Genomic DNA, 19,623 nt, shown 5'->3' on the forward strand with positions numbered 1-19,623 from the left:
CCCCCTCAACTTGATGTTCTAGTTGATTTGCGAAGGCTCCCCTTCAACTTGATTTTCCAAGCTTCTGTAATCTCGCAAATTTTCTTTCCTTCCAGTCATGTGACGAGAGCAACCACTATCAATGTACCATTTCATGTCATATTGCTCGTCACATATCACCTGCATCTATTGAAAAAATTTAGGAACCCAAGACTTTTTGGGTCCATCATTAGTAGAATGAAACAAATTTTTGGAATTTAAGAACCATGTTTTCACTTTGTTTGTGACCGAATCAATTATATCAACATCATCAGTTCTAGATTTTGAAATATAATCATTCAATAATTTTGGATTTCCATTAATTGTAATCTTATCCTTCACAACATTCGCATTTTTGATAACTGGTTTCCATTTTTGAACTGGAACTTGCGAATTATTAGATGATGTACTCTCAGTTGAAGAATTATTTGTGTACGTATCAAATGCACTTTTGATTTGTTTTTCTGAAAATTTTCCATTTTGATATTTCTTTCCTTTTCCTTCAAACCAATGATTGAACGTTCTAACATCAGATTTTCCTTTTGTATATGAAACTTTGTTTGGTTTTGATATTGAAGGATTTGGAAAATTTGGTTGTTTTGGTGAAAATTTTTTTTGACTTGAGTTGAGTTCTTCAAACTTGAGAAAGTATTCGTGAATTTGCCAACATTTTGAAACTTTTGATTATTCGCAAATTTTTGCGAATTCTCAAATTTTCGATTGTTGTCATATTTGCGAACATATGGAGCCTTGTCAACAGAGTTGATTTGTTTATGAAAACTTGATGATGTTTTTGAAATTTGCTCTTTTTCATTTCTTGATTTTTCTTTAGACACAACTTGCCAGAATATTGTTTTTCTTTTTGAAACATTATTTTCTGTTGAAAAATTTCCAACCATCAATTTGAATTCATGCGAATTTAGTTTCACTTCAACCTTTGGTTTTTCATCTTTTTCAAAAACTTTGTTTGATTTTTCACTTTTAACCACCCATTTTTGTGTTGATTTTTGTTTTTGAAACACATAAGTATTTTTCGTTAAATTGTTTTCTTCTGTGTTTTGATTTGCGAAAAAACCTTCAGTTGTGGACTTTTGATTATCTTTTTCAATCATGCTATTGAATTCAGGATGAACTTTCTCAGCATTTCCAGTAGTGACAAAAACTTGATTTGGAAAAATTGTTTTATCAGTACATACAAAATTTGGATATACCACAGTGTTGGTTTCCAAATAATGTGCGCCTTTATCATTTAAAATTTTATCAAATTCTTTTGTATTTTCAAACACTTGATCAACAACAATCCTTTGAGGTGTTTCAGTTGAAACTTTCTTTTCTTCTTTATTTACATCTGTGTCATCAGATTTCCAGCTTTCAACTTCCACATTATCAAACATACAATGTTGCGAAGTTGAAGATTTATCAATTTCATCCTCTACTATTGAATCAACTATTATTTCTTTACCTTTGATCTTAGATGTGATATTAATGATTGACAAATGAGAACAATCAACCTCTTCTTCCTCTTCTATTTCACTGATTTCACTTACATTATCAGAATTTTCATCAATATCAGCATAATTCAACTGTGAGGAAAGAGTTGAATTTTCAGATTTCTTTATGATTTTCACTTGTTCACTCTTTGTCAAACTTTCATTGACAATGTTAACCAATTCATCAGCATTCAGAAATTCATCAATTTTGACAATACCATATGCATATCTATCATCAGGTATTTTGTCAAATTGAGCAATTGTGCTTTCGCAATCATAAGAAATAACATCAACTTTTTCACGTTCATACTCAAGAAAAGGTAAAAATTTTCTGTGTTGTTCTTTGCTAATCTCAGAAGAGTGATGTAAAGTTGTTAATTTTGCATACAAACGTTTTGCAGAATTACAATATATGTTTCTCTGTGCTAGTAATAACCTAACATCGTTAGTAAGATTATTTCTATCACAGTCTATATTTTTGACTTGTAATTCCAATTTTTCAACTCTACTCTTCTTTATTTCTAATTCTCTTCGTGTCTCACTAAGTTGCACATTTACTTTCTTAGCTTCATTACTAGCAGACACAATAACAGAATCAAAATAAGCCACAGTATCATCAAATGAAACAATTTCAGCATCATAAGCAGATAAAGGAATATTAAAAGATTCAAGAATTTTACGTACCTTGGTTGTCATGGGTGATTTGTCAGTGGATTTTGACACAAAACATCTCCCTGAAATTTTCTCTTCGCATTCCTCAAAGCTTGCGAACATCGCTCCATGTGTGGGATGCCTCATTTCTTCATCATCAGATCCTGAGGACCAGATCTGATAAGTTCCACTCTCTTCTTCAGTAGTTTCACCCTTCGCAACCAATGATACTCCTTTGGTCTTAGCACGTAACTCTTCAATCTTCTCAGAGTAGTATGCTTCATCTTTGACTTTTTCTTTCTTCTTTTCTCTCTTTCGCAACATGTAGTCAGCTGCGAAGTGATTCGCACCATTGCAATAATGACAATAGATTCCTGAATCACCTTTCAACTTTTTCTTATCCTTCGCATTTTTCTGTTTTTCATCAATTTTCTCCATCTTCTTCCTCGCATCCCCTCCAGTCCTTGTGGTAACATTCTTCGCATCATTCATCTTTCCTTTTGGATTAAAAGGCTTTTTGAAAAACTTTTTAACTCTGTTGTTTGAATAGAATGCTACAGCTTCATCATTGGAATTCATCAAAAATCCTTCATCATCTGATCCATCTTTTTCATCATTTTCTGATACCTTTGAAACTAGAGCCAAAGGACCACCAACAACTAGTTTTGATTCTTCATACATTTCTGAGACCTCAGATTCATGTGTTTTCAGTTGATTGTAGAGATCATTCAATTTGGTTGTATCAAAACTTTGTTGATTCTTAATCATCATGCTCACACTTCACCACTCCTTGCGAAGTCCCATAATGAAAGTTAAATTGAATTCCATGATAGATCTAGTGATACCATACCTATTGCAGCTAAACACAAGCTCATTTAGACGACCATAGTAACTTTCGAGAGTTTCTGCATCCTTTTGTCTGAATTCCTTCAATTCAATCAGACATTGCTTCACAGAATTGATCTTCGTCTTTTCGCTACCTTGATACTTCTCTTTTAGAGCATTCCAGATGTCTTTTGCTGTTTTACAACTACGAATGTAATTGTAAACCACAGGAGGAAGAGCACCTCTTAGTTCCCTCATGCACCTCTTTTCATTATCCTTCAGTCGTTTTCGTTGATCTTCAACATCAGGAGATCCAGTGGATGAACCAATTTGTTGAACATTTGTAGGAGCTTGAACTGTTCCATCGATACAACTCCAAAGTTCTTCATCAATTCCATTTAAGTAATCTTCCATTCTATCAGCCCACTAATCATAGTATTCTGGAATCAACATCGGAATTTTGGTTGAAGAACCAAGCAAATGAGAGAATGAAGTCATCGTGTTCATGTTGAAGTTCGCCATTGATGAACAAAAAAATTTCTGAAAACTTGAGAACTTGATGAATTTCAGAAATCGAACAAACGAATTGATCAAAAATTGCTAATCGAATCCTCGACTTAACAATTCAAATGCAGAATCAATTCAAATCTGAAGATCAAAAGTGATTTTCAAAATCAAAATTGCGCGGAAAATTTTGAGTAAATTGTGTAACTCAAAAAGCAAATGATTCTTATACGAAAATCAGATCTAAGCAGTTTGAATCCCGCTCTGATACCAATTGATGAGAATTGTTATCGAGGATTAAGATGCGAAACAATAGATTTGAATCATGAATGATGAAGAACACACGAAGTAAATATTAATCAGATCTCGTTTTATTAAGACTGATTACAGAATAAGCTGAAGAGAGTTTGAGTTTCGATTTCTGAGTTTCGATCTCTCAGTTTCTATCCCTCTACTCCAAGCCTACGTCCCTATTTATAGGGAACTTACAAAAAGTATACTAAGCCTTATACAATGACACTTCGCATGCTACACTTCGCATGTTAAATAGACTTAGTAAAATAATATACAAAATGCGAATCATTACAAGACACACTTCGACTTTTACAACTAACATCTACAAAATTTTGTTGTGAAAGGGTAACCAAGTAGGAACAAAGGTGCTACAGTGCAGTTGATTAGGCGCACACATGTTACCGGTTTACCCGATACCAAGTTAAATAATGAACTTTTAAAAACAGTAAACTCGAACTTCGTTCCATTAAAAAAAACTTGAGTGACATTTAAACAAATTGGATAAGTATGTTGTGCCAATATGACGTTTTTCTATTACAATTTAACCCTTGTACATTTAATTAAATTTAATTAACCCAAAATTAATTCTCAATTAATTCTTAATTAATTATTAACTAGTTCTAGTTAATATATTAATCATATAATTATTCGATTAAGGTATCTAAGCCCATAACTAAATTGTTATGCCTTGTAATTAGAAGAAAAATTCTTTTTGTGTTGCCTTTATAACTAGTAATTGAATTGAATAACATTTTGAGAGAGAGGTTGATTTATTGATTTATTATGTGGCTGATAAATTGTAATAAATAATTTATTAATATATTATATGGTTAATATATTAATTTGAAACAATATTAATTAATTAAGAATTAATCAAAATTAATTTAGATTTAATTATGGGTTAACTAGAATTAATTAAATGTACAATAACTAGACTATAATTGTTCAATAGTTAAAGAAAAAGGAATTCCAGAACCTTCCACTAGGTGCACAGTTTTGATGATGCTAAAAGGGCATCTGGAATATTCTTTCTAAGATATGAAAACCGGATAACCACCCATATTTGATATAGTATTATTTTATTCAGGATTAGTTTTACCAGGTTATCTTATCAGGTATAAATACGACCCCTTCGGTGCCTTGATTTCGTGCACTTATATAACAACCCATTATTTCAAATCAATGTAAGTCAAACATATTCAAATAAAATTCTAAATTGTAACCGTGTACAAGTGAATAACGATGATACAATAAGAAATTCGAAGACATATTTATATAAGTATTGTATGAACATGCTTTGAAAACCATACATGTATAAGGTATATATATATATATATATATATATATATATATATATATATATATATATACTTATAGATCGAAAACCTTGCATACATAAGTTTATATAGGTTGATATGGTTATAAATAATAAATACTATGATGAAATAAGAAAAAAAGGGTCAATAAAAGTCAAAGGAATTACATTGTTTTAGTGAATTCAACCTTATGCCATATACCATTGAGTTTGCGGTCACATAGGACCGAAAACTACTTCATGGACTCACATAGGACCGAAAACACAATGTCTAAAGTCCATTAAGGCCGAAAACCCAACTTTATGAGACTGAAATCTCTTCCTTAAGGTCCATTAGGACTGAAATCACTCTTTTGTGAGTATATATGTGGGATTTTGGTCATGGTTGGCAGCAAACACTTCCTTTTGGCCGCAAACACCTTCAAATAGGCAGTAAACCTCATTAAATATCTTAATATCTTATCTTGATCCAACTTCCCAATGTGATAATCCCATTTACCAATGTAAACATCACATCACATCCTCATAAATTACTTCCTATTTAAGAGAATACTTTAAGATCATATCCCATTTTCACACATCCAGTAAACAAAAAAGATCCCCATTTCTCTCTCAAATAGTATCCATATTCCTTGAATTCTCAAAGATCAAAGATCAAAGATCAAACCTTCCTGGAACATATATTTGAAGCTCCATCCTTAAGATACCATTGTAAGTATTCTTCATATTATTTAATGTTTAAGAAATACTTGTGTTATTAATACCATCTTATTCACACATTATTATGTGTTTAAAACCATTAGGATTGTGATATCTTCCCGTATTCTAGCTCGAAGTTACCGTTTCTGCCCCGTTAACAAAAACGCTATCACACTCAAGGTGAGTTGATACCCCTACATTTTCATAACTTTTTCTATGTTTTAAGGGGAGAAATACAAGTAAAACACAAGGGAACTTGTGTTAATATACAAACCATTGTTTATGTTTTCTTACATTTTATGTATCTATTATGTGAAAACATCAAATATGCGAAACAACGTTAGTATCAAATTTGCAAACATTTACATGCAAAACATGTTAAAATGAAGCGGTTATCATTTTCGACCAAACATACATTTTAAACTATAATAGGTATAGTTTATGAAACATACACATTATTTTACCCTTTCGGGGCAAATAAATGATTATATAAAAATACGATTATTTTTATATATATCATAAACATAACAAAAGGGGTAAAGATTTCATGTACGAACATTTCATTACAAAAACACGTTTCTCGTTGGAAATTTGTAAGTCATTCGTCTTCATTGTACCTACAAAAGGTATACATGAAAGTCCCGTTTTATAACAAGATTCTCCTTTCGGAGAGCGTGATACTTGTGTATAGATCTATACGAGACTGATGATCCCGCACCCTAGCTAATAGCTATAGTCAGACCGACAGGTTATGGGTGAAAATGTCATAACATTTCGACGCTTGAAGAACGTCGATGCATGCAATTCATTTAAGCACGGTTATGAAAACTCACATGATAAACGACAATATGTTATTTTACGTGAAATCGACAATGCACTTATTTTACGTAAAAACATATCTCTTCAAACAGTTTTATTTACGAATAAAACTACATATTACTAAACTAAGTATGACATTTATACTTGTACTTTTCGGTCTTGGAATGTTTAAGACTAGAGTTCAATTTTATGAAAAATATAGGACCTTCCTGGATAAACACAATTACTTTACAAGAAAACAACTCACAATTCAGTTTTATGGAAAATATAGGATTTTCCGGAATAAACACTCTTATTTTATTAGCAAACGACTTACAACTCATTTTATAGAAAACATCAGATTTTATGGAAACAAACGTGATTTCATTTCAATGAATGGCATACAATTTTTCATATAAATGCTTATGAACTCACCAACTTAAATGTTGACATTCTCAAATAACTTTTATTCTTAGGAAACCAGTAAAACAGGTAATCAACAGGTTTCGAAGATAGACGCTAAGGCGTTAAACAAGTCTTTTGACACCATATTGTAATTGACTTTTGAAACATGTAACACTTACAATGATGTAACTTTTTCAGTTACGTATATGATGGTTGTGTTTGCATTCTTTACTATCCAATTGTTATGATACTGCACATGACGTCCTCCGCCCTTGAACATTTCCGCCATTCAGGTTTGGGGTTATGACAGATTGGTATCAGAGCATTGTTTATAGTGAACTAAGTATATTAAACCATAGGATATACTCCTATAAATACAATGAGACTAAAACACTCTGACCAAGAGTTATGCTTTTTAAATATAATAATTTTTTTATAAAAAGCATACATGCATACATATGTACTAGAACAACGTCATGATGAGAACATAACAAAAGTATTAAAGATGCGTTGAACATTAAAAGTGTGCCTTGGATTATGTAATCATGTATGGGATGAATATAGTCTGATCAACTATAATTGTCCGGGAAGTGACAAGCATATGCTTAGGAATACTCGTAGTGAGTAACAAGCACTACAAGAAAAATACGATTTTGCTAGGGAAGGTCACTATGAACGTATTTTCGTTGTTAATCTGCAATGCATCATGCTATCGAATGTCGTTCCATAGCAATGTTGCTACCACATTGTCTACGAATTTTATTTCTGGTGGCGAGAATGGGACTTGCTAGGGAAAGTGCTACCGACTCCATATCCGTTGGTATTATGCTACCGATATTTCTATGGAACAAAAATTCATAGAAATTTTTCAACAAAATTTGTTACGGAATTACTTTCCATTGTACTGTTGCTATGGAATTAATTATCGTGGTTATTATGCAACAGAGTTTGTGACGGAAACCAATTCCATAGTTGATTTGCTATGGAAGTACCATTCGTAGGTATTTGTTAGGGAATTCTGCTATGGAATTTGATTTCGTTTGCTTGTTTTGCTATGGAACAAAAAGCCTAGCTAATTTGTGACGACATTTGTTATGAAATTATATTCCATAGAAACATTGATAAGGAGTATATACTTGTAACCACTGACAAAGTATATACTATATAATTTCACTTTTTTGGATGACATTTTGGAAAAGTTAGATATATACTTGTTGCTTTTCTGTATTCTACGTGCCTATATGAAAAATGGTAAAACACTTAACTATACTTGATCACCAAAATAACATGGGTTGTAACTATACTTCACCTTACTCAAACAACATAGCAAGAAAAAATGACTAAAAATGCCCTTTTAACAGAATGATGTAAACATAAACCCAAAATAAAATTATATACGACTTCATATACAATACAATATGAACACTAATATTCAAAGTCCAATCTATTATCAACCATTTATATTTTTAAGAAATATACAAAGCCTACCATACTCTACATACCAACGACAAACCATGCAATATGTTTGTCGATCCTCATCATCTTCATGGCCTATCGTAAATGCCCCTTTAATAGAATGATGTGGGTGTTCACATTGGAATGTGATGTCGTTCGTTGTAAGTATATGAACAACGTCAACATCCCGCAACAACTCTTTGGCACTATCAACAACACTCGTGTACTCCCCATCATCCGGAACTGCCCAACCAAAATAGGCATCAAGTAATTGTAAACCTACACATTAAAATAACCATCAATTAATCCAATGTATCTTTTTCAACACAACATTAAATATTATACAACAAAACACAGCTAAATACTAACCCAAACTACAAACATGCATTACTTAACTATATATAAAATTTAATTTACATAGATACCATACATACCTTCATCACATTGATAAGGCCCTCTTGAAATGTAGACCATTCCAAGCAAATAAATTGCCTTAAGATGGTCTTCATCTGCTGCTTGTCTCAACAAAGTCAATCCTAAATCAAAATTGCCATCATAAAAGCGCTCATCCTGTTGACAGAATAACAATATCAATATATAAAATCAATGACACTAAATATTAATAAACGGTATAGATTACATATAATTACTAAAATTACACATACAATTCATTGTCTGAACATGGCTTCAATGTTATTATGCAATGCACATGTGCGAATAAATAAATCAGCTTTTAGATTTTTGGGACCTATTCCTTCAAACATGTCAATGCATGTTGTTCTAAACACTTGAGGATTACCCCCCGCTTCATACATCTTCTTTGAACTTCAAAATTTTAAATACACTATAAATAACAAATAAATAAAGTTGTATTTCATCAAATATACATTCATTAGTTGATGTTTATTGAGAACTACCAAAGTCTTGCACAGACGATGTCTTTTGCAGATTCTGACCTTAATACTACAAATATCCGACTCAAAATCTCTAATGGGAGATCATCTAACGAATGACGACTTCTAGTATTCGACATTCTACTTAGAAAATACACATTAGAGTAGTTGATTTCAATTTTTTTTAAATTAAGCCTAACTATGAAAGTCAGTGTAACAGGGTGTGGAAAAAAAATTACTTTATGATGATCTGGTTGCGAGGAGTACCAGAGTTTCTATTATCAGAGAAAATTGATTTTAAGAATGATTATCCTTCGACGATTTCGGGGTTTTAGTGTTTGTATGCAGATTTATCGTCCGGAAAAGTTGAGATGTTCTGAATGGTTGAAGAACTGAAACATTGACGAGACGTTAGAGGTATGATGGCGCCTTAACGATTTAGAGTGTAAAAAGACCAAATTGCCCTTGAAATCATTCCAAATATGTGAATACTAAGGGTATTTGTGTCAACACACATTATTCAAATATTATAACCTTTTATAGGTAACAGTGGACTTTTGATTGTTGAAATGAAAAAGACAAAAATAATATATATATATATATATATATATATATATATATATATATATATATATATATATATATATATATATATATATATATATATATATATATATATATATATATCTTAATCCATAATGTAATACATTTATATAAACTTTTCACCAAATTACTAGTATATATTTATGTATTGATATTAAACCAAATTACCAAATCCAAAATAAAATACATTTATGTATTGAATAAACCAAATTACAAATTAATACATATTAGCATTTAATCAAATTACAAGTATGTATTCATGTATTGATATTAAACCAAATTGGTAAGAAATTGTTTGAATGATATGTTTTTGAATTGGTAATATATTTTGTTTGTTTTCTTGTATTTTATATGTATTTAATACTGGAAAAGAACAAACATTTGCTACATACAACTATAATCACAATACAATATAAACATTGGTATTGAAAGTCCAAAATACACCATTCAAACATCATTCCAAATATGTGATATATATATATATATATATATATATATATATATATATATATATATATATATATATATATATATATATATATTAAATATTATTCAAACATCATTCCAAGTATGAGATATATACATATTATAACTTGACCAAGTTAGGAGTAGTAAACTTTTGTTGACTTTCATTTTGCCATACGACTTTCCAAACTTTTACTCTTTTAGTCCCTTATTAACAGCACAACATATTTACTAATCAAGTAACAACATCAAGTAACTACTTATCAAGTATATTATTGTATATTCGTATATTAACCATCCTTTTTGTAAAGAAACAAAAACATCTAGTCATTATCTTCTTCCTCCTATTCTTCTTCATCCTCTTCTTCTTCCTTGCTCGATGTACAATATTCATAACTACCCTCACTATTAGGAATACAATCATTTTCGTCCTCATGAATTTTACCTTCTTCATCAATGTTATTTTCATTATCGGAAACGCTGCTTGACATGTCGTGATCATCATTATTGTTTGTATCGGCTGTACTTGGTATAATAATTTCATTTGATTCAACCTCATCTTCTTGGATAGCAACATCTTTTTGATGATGATTTTCATCGGTCCAACCACGAGGTTTAACTATAAATATATCCCACTAGTCCGAGTTGTTTGCTTTAGAACTTGGGTAAGGAATGTAACACACCTGAGTGGCTTGCATGGCTAAAACAAACGGATCGAACTTGTTGTATTTTCTTTTGACGTTTATCTCGACCAAGTTATATTGTTTGTGAACCTTAACTCCTATGTTAGGTGTTGGATCGTACCAATGACATTTAAAAAAAATTGTGGTTTTAATTAGGTAACCTAGGTACTCGACTTCTAAAATTTCCTCTACCATACCATAATAATCACCTCATTGGCTACTAACACACAATCCGTTATTGGTTGTTGATTTTTTCAGACCATGAGCTTCTGTGTGAAACTTGTAACTATTGACAAATTATACACTATATAATTTCACTTTTTTGAATGGCATTTTGGAAAGGTCAGATATATACTTGTTGTTTATCCGGATCTTACGTGCCTATATGAAAAATGGTAAAACACTTAATTAGAGTTAATTATAACCATAACAAAAAATAATAAGATTAAAAAAAAATATACAAAATTAACACCCACATAGTTTTGAAACCATACTGTAAAGTTCTTCTCAACTTCGGCTGCAAGCTCATGTTCATCCATATCCCCAATAAGTTCGATCATATCTTCTTCAAATATTCTGTATCACCATTTGAATAACATTTTTAAAGTTACTATGATGTAATAAACAAAATCATGCATGTAAATGTTATTCAGAGCAATTACATAACAAATGATTATTATAATTAAAAGTGATTCATATGTTACGTACCTGATGTAATGCTTGATCTTATATTCGTTAAGGAGTATGTAAGTTTGGGCAGCATGCACTTCCTCATCGACATCATTCTATTCGTGAATCTTCCATAATGATGCCCAAGATATGAAAATATATCTAACATTTCATTGTTAGTATCTGATTGCTCATCCCCTCCTCCATCATCATTTCGAGGCAACTTTCTATTACGTGTGGGGACACCCGTCTCGAAATAATGAGAGAAAAATATTGATGCTTCAGGTAGCAAGTACGCATTAACAATGGTGTCCTACTGAATTCACACCATGAAAATGTGTAATTAGATTTGGAATGCGAAGTAAGCCGAATTCCCGATACATCAGACCTTTTGAAATCCTGACAAGGGTTGTTCCGGTGGCTTAAAAACTTAAATTACCCCAAGAAATCAACAAATTTCATGATACCTTCCACATGTGTAACCTCAAGAAGTGTCTCTCAGATGAGAATCTCGTCATTCCTCTCGACGTGATCCGGGTCAACAATAAACTTCACTTCATGGAAGAATCGGTGGAGATCATGAATCGAGAAATCAAACGCCTCAAACAAAACTGCATGCCTATAGTACAAGTCTGATGGAACTCTTGTAGAGGGCTGGAGTTTACTTTGGAACGCAAAAATTAGAAGAAGCAGAAGTACCCACAACTATTTAGCGGCTCTCCCTCCACTATTGGAAAAAAATAGTACTTGAAACGAAATAATTTCGTGATTGAAATTCCTTTAATTGAGAGGTAATGTGACATCCCGGAATTTAGGTCTAAATCTGTAAACAGTTAGTTCACCACGAACCTCTTTTTAACTTGACTTAATGAGTTTTAATTCATGTTTTGGAAAATATAGTGTCATTATAATTACAACAACATATGAAATGATATTTACTTCTTGTTGTGCGAAATCTCAAACAAATCACAAACACAAACTGTAACTTTAGTTAATACGTCTGAAAAAATGAAATTTCATATTAAGCGTTTGCGAGCGAAGCAAATACTCTAGTCTCATATTTCATGTTTACCAAAGTCCGAAAATATAAAGAATGTCCAAAACGGAGTTCATATGAAAAAGATCTGACTTTTTTAAGAAACCAAACCGGTATAACACTGATTCTATATGAAACGCTTAAACGTTTTAATCAGTGGAGGCACTTGCACACCTCAATTGGAATTTCCGAGAGTGTTTTTGGACTCAGACTACGATCTAATATTTGATTTCTTACTCGAAATATAAAAATATTTGTAAAAGTCGAAAAATCGGACGTTTAAGACCAATTGGACGCGAAACTATAAACACAAATTCAGAAGTTCTACAACTCGAAAAATTTATCCATTCAAGATTTTGGAACCATGGAATAAAATTATATCATTCTCTGCCTTTAGAAAAGTTATTTGATGACGGGAATTGGACACACGAATTGAGAGCCATTTTTGTGACAATTTTATGTTACAACATTCCATTTAAAATGTTCAAAAATAACCCTTTTTCCAAATGGTTAACACATCCGGTCAAAACTTTGAAATAAATAGATTAACCCCTCATATGAAAATAGTTTACTCCTTGGCTTGTTTTCTTACCAAGGTAAACAGTGAAAGAAATATATATATATATATATATATATATATATATATATATATATATATATATATATAGAGAGAGAGAGAGAGAGAGAGAGAGAGAGAGAGAGAGAGAAAACTGCAAAAATGGTCCCTGTGGTATGCATTTTTTGGGGGTTTTAGTCCAAACCACGATTTTTTTGGATTGGTGGTCCTTTTGAGCTAGTTTTGTTGCGTTTTTGGTCCCTCCAAATAGTAAAATGACTATAATACCCTTGGGGTATTTATTTTCTATTTTTCTTTCATTTTTTTAAAATCTAATACTAATTTATTAATTTTAATAATAAAAAAATAAGAAGGCCCCTCTCTTTCCCTCTCTCTCTCTCTCTCCCTCTCTCTCTCCACCCAAGAAGCGACCTTAAGTTCATCTTCTTCATCCAATTCACCCAATTCTAGTCCTTAAACATTAAATTTGTTTGTAAACCAAAAATGATAAATGCCAATCCCAGGTTGAATCAAGTACACGCGTGAGAAGAAACATCTTGACATCGGAAATTAAGGAAAAAGGTGTAAACCCCATTGTTAGGGTTTCAATTGTTGAATAAATTAAACACTAATCGATCGAAGGAGAAAAGAGGATCAGAGTATAGCTTGGGAATCGAGTCTCCGATAGAAGCAACCCTAACAAAACCTATACAAATCAATTTGCCATCCCTAACAAAACCACGTAGAATCCATCGATTGTAATTTCAACTTTTCCATGTCTCTATTTGTAAAGAAAACCCACCGCCCCCTCTAATCGGAAAGCCAGTCAACCACGACCAGCCTTCCCTTTTATGATCTCACCTTATCAGCTTCACTTTAGCCACAACTGTAACGCCCGTGTTTCTGGGCTAAAAGCATTAATAATGGTGTAATAGTCTAGGTCAACCTTTGTAACTCATTTTGAAGTAATAAAGAGGAATTGTGTGAATATAATGTGAATTATGTGCTTATTTGTTTAATTATTATGATTTAATTAATTAATAATAAAAATAAGTGTTGAAAATAAATATTAGAAAAAGTCGATATCTTTTAAGAAAATTGTAGTGGTCGAAACAAGGATTCCGGAGATATAAAGAACGCCAAAATCCGAGTTATAACAAAGAAGTTATGACATGTCAAAGTTTCGCGATGGAACCGGCACGACACCAGGAAGCGTAAAAAGTGAATTTACGATAAAGTACTTTTTAGCCTTAGCAATCTATGCGAAACTCGTAGTGTTCATTAAACCGATAGCGTACATAAAAAGAACACCCAAATTGACTTCGTATGAGGAAGTTATGATTTTTCTAAGTTTTAGCTTAGCAGTAGACAGCTAAAAACTCGAATTTTAGATTGAATGATTTTTAGCCGACACAACCTAAACGAGAATCGAAGGTCTCGTCAATAGTAGTACAACGGTAAAAAGACTGACGAAAACGGACGTCGGATGAAGAAGTTATGAATTTTTAACGGATTTTCCTGTCCCGATCTGTTAAAAATAATAATATAAAAAATTAAAGTCAAAATTAGCCGACGAAGTCTAAACAAAAGTTGTAGAACGTAATTTTACCTACGCGTGTGATGAGGAATGGTCCACTAGCGTGGCCTAGACTGCTCTAGCGCGCCAGCTTGGCCTGGTACGCCCCTGCCAGCCCTGCTTGGCGTTCCCTTGCCAGCCCCTGCTGGGGACTCCCTTGCCAGCCCTTGCTGGGGACTCTCCTGCCGGCTCGGCCAGGCGCTCCCCCTCCTGGAACTCCCTTGCCATCCTCTTCTGGTGCGCGCCCGCCAGACTCGTCCGGCGCCTCCAGGCGGCCTTACCCAACTCCTTGCTAGTTGGGCCTGAATGGGGCTTGGCCCAAGGCCTGACCTAATTGTCCCCTATATAATGAATAGTACCTCCTCCATGGAGAGGGAGCTTCCCCTAGACTCTTCCCCCATGGCTCAGCCGCCACTATACTCCGGCTGGGTGGCTCAGCCGCCACCCGCCGCCGCCATACACCACCACTAGCACCAAGATGGTTCTCTCCAATTATGGAGGGCAATCTCAGATCTTCTAGCTGATCTAACTTGACCGTCGGAGCCCGCTCCCGGGGCACAGTCCCTGGGGCGGCTCTAACGTGTCTTTCTGATTGTGATGTCAGATCTCTGCCGCAATAGAAGACCAGAAGACTCGTCGGAGGCTGATGTTCCATCATTTGGCGCCATCCCGGATTTGAGCAAGTAGCAAAAGCATCAGTTGCTTCCAAGCTCGTTTTTCCTCAGATCTGATGTTTTCATCTCAGGTTTCTTTAGATCTGTTAATTTATAGTATCGTTTGCTCAGATCTGTTCATGTTTAGCATCATTTGGTTCAGATCTGTTTGTTTTTTGCCAAGATCCGTTCAAATTTGTTACACCATATTCTAGATCTGTAGATCTTATGGTTCTACACGATTTTCTTCACTCAAATATTCCCCAAACGTGCAAAAGATTCTTAGATCTGTTCCTGTTTACATTTTGGGGTTTTGATTGAGCAAGATAAGAAGAAAACACGTTTTATGAGTGTTGACTCGTATTCATCAGCTCATAAGATCAGAAAACTCCTTTTTATAGTTGGGTTTTTCTGTATACAACTTTATTTCATGAAACAAATGTTTGTAAAAACAGCTTTGCTGTTCATGCATCTTTCAAGTTTACAAAAAACCGTATCAGATCCATTTTTTGGCTTATATTTTGATGAGTTGTTCAGCAACTCTTGGAGAAAATGGGTTTTTACGAGTTTTTTCTGATGCTTGTTCATATTTCAGTGTTTTATCCAGCAACTTCGAGAAGAGAAAAAAAAAGTTTTTGATCATTTACCCTATTTCCATATACGTTATTAAGAAATCGTTTGCAGTTCATATTTTTTTCACACAACTATATTCAAGTTGTTTGCGTTACTTCAGAAGTTTGAGAAAGAAGAAACTTTTTTTTTATGAGTTTTTACCTTTTAAACCTTTATAAACCGACCTGATTTGTTTGTAGCTCAGATCTTTAGATTTGTTGTGTTTTTGTTTGCTCAAACACATTTAAGTTTACAAATAATTTATCGGATCTGTTTTAGCCCATATTTTGGTGGATTTGTCCGATTTTAAGAATAAAAGAAGCTTTATATGGGTTTTTTATTATTTCTTTATATTAGTTTATGTCATCAAAAAATTCATTTCAGTTGCTAATTCTTAATGTACAACTCTGATATGCTTGGATATTTCTTTAATCTACCAACAAAGAAAATTTCGTTTTAAAATCACATTTCAATACTTTACCTCAAAATTTTACTGTGTAATAATTTGCTGTTTAAAAGCTGTAAAAAAAAAAGAAAGAAAAAAAAAAAGAGTTGCATATACCCTTTACCAAAATATATTTCATTATCCTTTATCTCAAAATTTATACCTAGCCTATCTTTCTACTACAACACATCATATCAATTTCTTACAAGATACAAATAAATTACAAAGAATAGAGTTGGTGTTTTGTCAGCATTCAGACGACATTTTCAGAAAAAAAAAAAAAAAAGAGGGGAGGAGGTGACTATATGCTATAAACTATAAAGCAGAAGACAAAAAAAGAGGAAGAAGGGGTTATCTCAGCTTCTCAAACCTCCAATCGTCGGAATCTGTTTCCTACTCCCGAGCATTACCTGTTGACCTCCAGCCAACGACCACGAGCGTAGCAGACGGCTCCATCGCTACTCCGCCACTGTCGACTGGTATATCAGCAAGAGGGGAACCGAGTCTCACGTGACTCTTCTTCTTTGTTAGTTTGGCGACAACCGGTGCAACCCGGCACCACCGCTCCTTCACCACAGTTACCTTATTTATCGTTGCTCCAGCCTCCACCTACAAGTTACGAGTCCCGATGAGGAACCAAACCCACTGGGCAATTTCTAATCGCTCCGCCAGCAACCATATCCCGTCGATATCCCTGCAATACAAGCGGCGCCACTCGACCATCGCTACCCTAACTAGTTCAATCGCCGGCCCCTGTGTTTGATTAATCCTCTGCACTCGTCGAACTCTGGAAAGTAATCACCAGGAGATCTGCTCACCGACACCAAAACAAAGTCGCCATCAGTTTTCGATTTCTCTTTGTGCACCCTTGGGAAATATCGTGAGAGCATGAGGAGGAGGGGGCAAGACGAAGCAACAACAAGAAGGCCCTGAGTGACCCTTGGAGCGTTCAGACGCACAAAAGAGAGAACTTGGGCTTAAAGCTCCATAAACCCTAACGGGCTGCATTCATACGTAGGCTATAACATATGATTTGGGCTTCCACATATTTTTGCATCTGGACTGCCTAAAAAACGATTAAATGGCCCAGTTTTGACAAGAATAAATTGGCCTGTTAGTCAACACTAAAGTGATATGATTACACTCAACAAGTCTGTCTCTAAAAAAAAAAGGATAAAGGAGGCGTGGGCCTAATAGACTACAATTCTGTTTTGGGCTCCTCTCAATTTGGGCTATCTCGCATTTTTTGTGTCGTTTCAACAATAAAAAATAGGTCGTCTTTGCAAGATAAGATCAACAGTTTCGTGTGCGCTAATTCAATTTAGCTAAATCCAAATCAAGAAGATGTGGTCTAAGGCCCGTTTGTTTACCTCTTAATTGGAAAATTAAGAGACAATGTCTTAAAAATTCAGATTCAGACTGTTTGTTTGCATCTTATTTTTTACCTCTTAAAATTATAATTGCCTCTTATTTTTTCAGATATTAAACAAGGTCTGAAAGATTAAAAAAAACACGCATACCTATTTTGCCCTAATAAACAATCGACTAGTTTTCTTCCCTTCGCATCTGCTCCCAATCGCATCTGCTCCTAATCGCGCTTGGTTCTCTTCACCAGCAAGGATCCGACGACGAGGCCTCCACCCTTCCCCGTCGACGACGATGCACCCTGTAATGTCGCCGCCGCCGCCGCATGTCCTCCCGGCTCCAATGCGTTTTTGTAATCTGCCAATCAGGTAAGTTTTTCTTCTTCTGAAAATCGATTTCTTTGATATTATTCTATTTCTTCCTTCTTTTGAAAATCGATTTCCTTGTTGCTCCCAAACCTGAAAATCAAAAGTCGAAATCATCTTGATGTTATTTGTTCTTGATTTGTTCAAAAATCGATTTCCCTGCTATGAGTTTCTGATTTGTTCAATGTTGATGTTATTTGTTCAATGCTTATGTTATATGCTCATCTTGATGTTATTTGTTCCTGATTTGCACAATTTTGATGTTATTTGTTCAATGTTGATGTTTTTGATGTTATGTTTGAACTCATATATGTTCTTGTTATTATGCTATGGTGGCTGTGTTTGTTATGATGGCTGGATAGTGGTTGATTGTGGGTTGTATACAATATTTGCATATAGGTTGACTTGTGGTTTGATACCAGAAACAATGGAGTAAACAAAGAAGCAAGATTAATCAATGAATTGATTATAAAAGCAGTTGAAGTTTTGAAAGGATGTATTCATGTATCAACTTCTGCTGATTATGGGGGACTTTGTGTAATTGTAGGTAGATAATTTATAAATATTCATTATATTTGTTGAATGCAAGTTGGGAAATTTATGCTACTTTTTGTGTGGTTTATTATTAATAAATGACACCAGAGGATGTATAATTATGGTAGTTTTGATTTATGTTATATTTGGATTTTATAAGGTGTTTATATTTTTTAATACATATTTAAGAAATTTATTAAGTTATTTTCTAAACAAACAGTTGAATTCAATAAAAAATAAAACAGAAGGGTAAAATGGTCATTTTAATAATTCAGCACAACAATTCAGAGGTCTCAACCAAACAACATGTTAAACATTCAGCTCTTAAAATTTCAGACCCTCTTAGAAATTCAGATCTCTTAAAAATTCAAAGCTTAAAAATTCAGATCCTACCAAACAGCCCCTAACAAGCTCAACATTTCAAAAAAAAAAAAAAAAAAGGAAGGGAGGGGGAATAGTAGTATATCGCTACTACAGCTACTATTTTTGAAGTATTTTGAAATAACCCTCAAACAACTGCGTTGTGCGGCTATCAACAGCTGTGTTGACCAACTTCGGGCAGTCTTGCTACTCAACTCTCACCATTTATGTTGACTGGCCCCCGCTAGTCTCGTTGCTCAGCTCTCAGTAGTCGCGCAGCCTGACTCTCAGTAGCGATGCGACCTAGCTCAATAGCTGCAAAGCCAAGCCATCAGCAGCTACTTTGTCTGACTC

The 19,623-nt window shown here is 33.6% G+C and overlaps 1 long non-coding RNA gene across 1 annotated transcript; it reads left to right on the plus strand.

Moving 5' to 3' along the window:
• The first annotated feature begins 15,324 nt into the window (after positions 1-15,324).
• LOC111881691 (uncharacterized) lies at positions 15,325-19,036 on the plus strand. Its single transcript, XR_002846915.3, has 2 exons — positions 15,325-18,378; positions 18,775-19,036. It is a non-coding gene; the product is annotated as an uncharacterized LOC111881691 (long non-coding RNA).
• Positions 19,037-19,623: the final 587 nt, after the last annotated feature.

The sequence above is a fragment of the Lactuca sativa genome, chromosome 7, assembly GCF_002870075.4.
Source record: "Lactuca sativa cultivar Salinas chromosome 7, Lsat_Salinas_v11, whole genome shotgun sequence".
NCBI classification, from domain to species: Eukaryota; Viridiplantae; Streptophyta; class Magnoliopsida; order Asterales; family Asteraceae; genus Lactuca; species Lactuca sativa.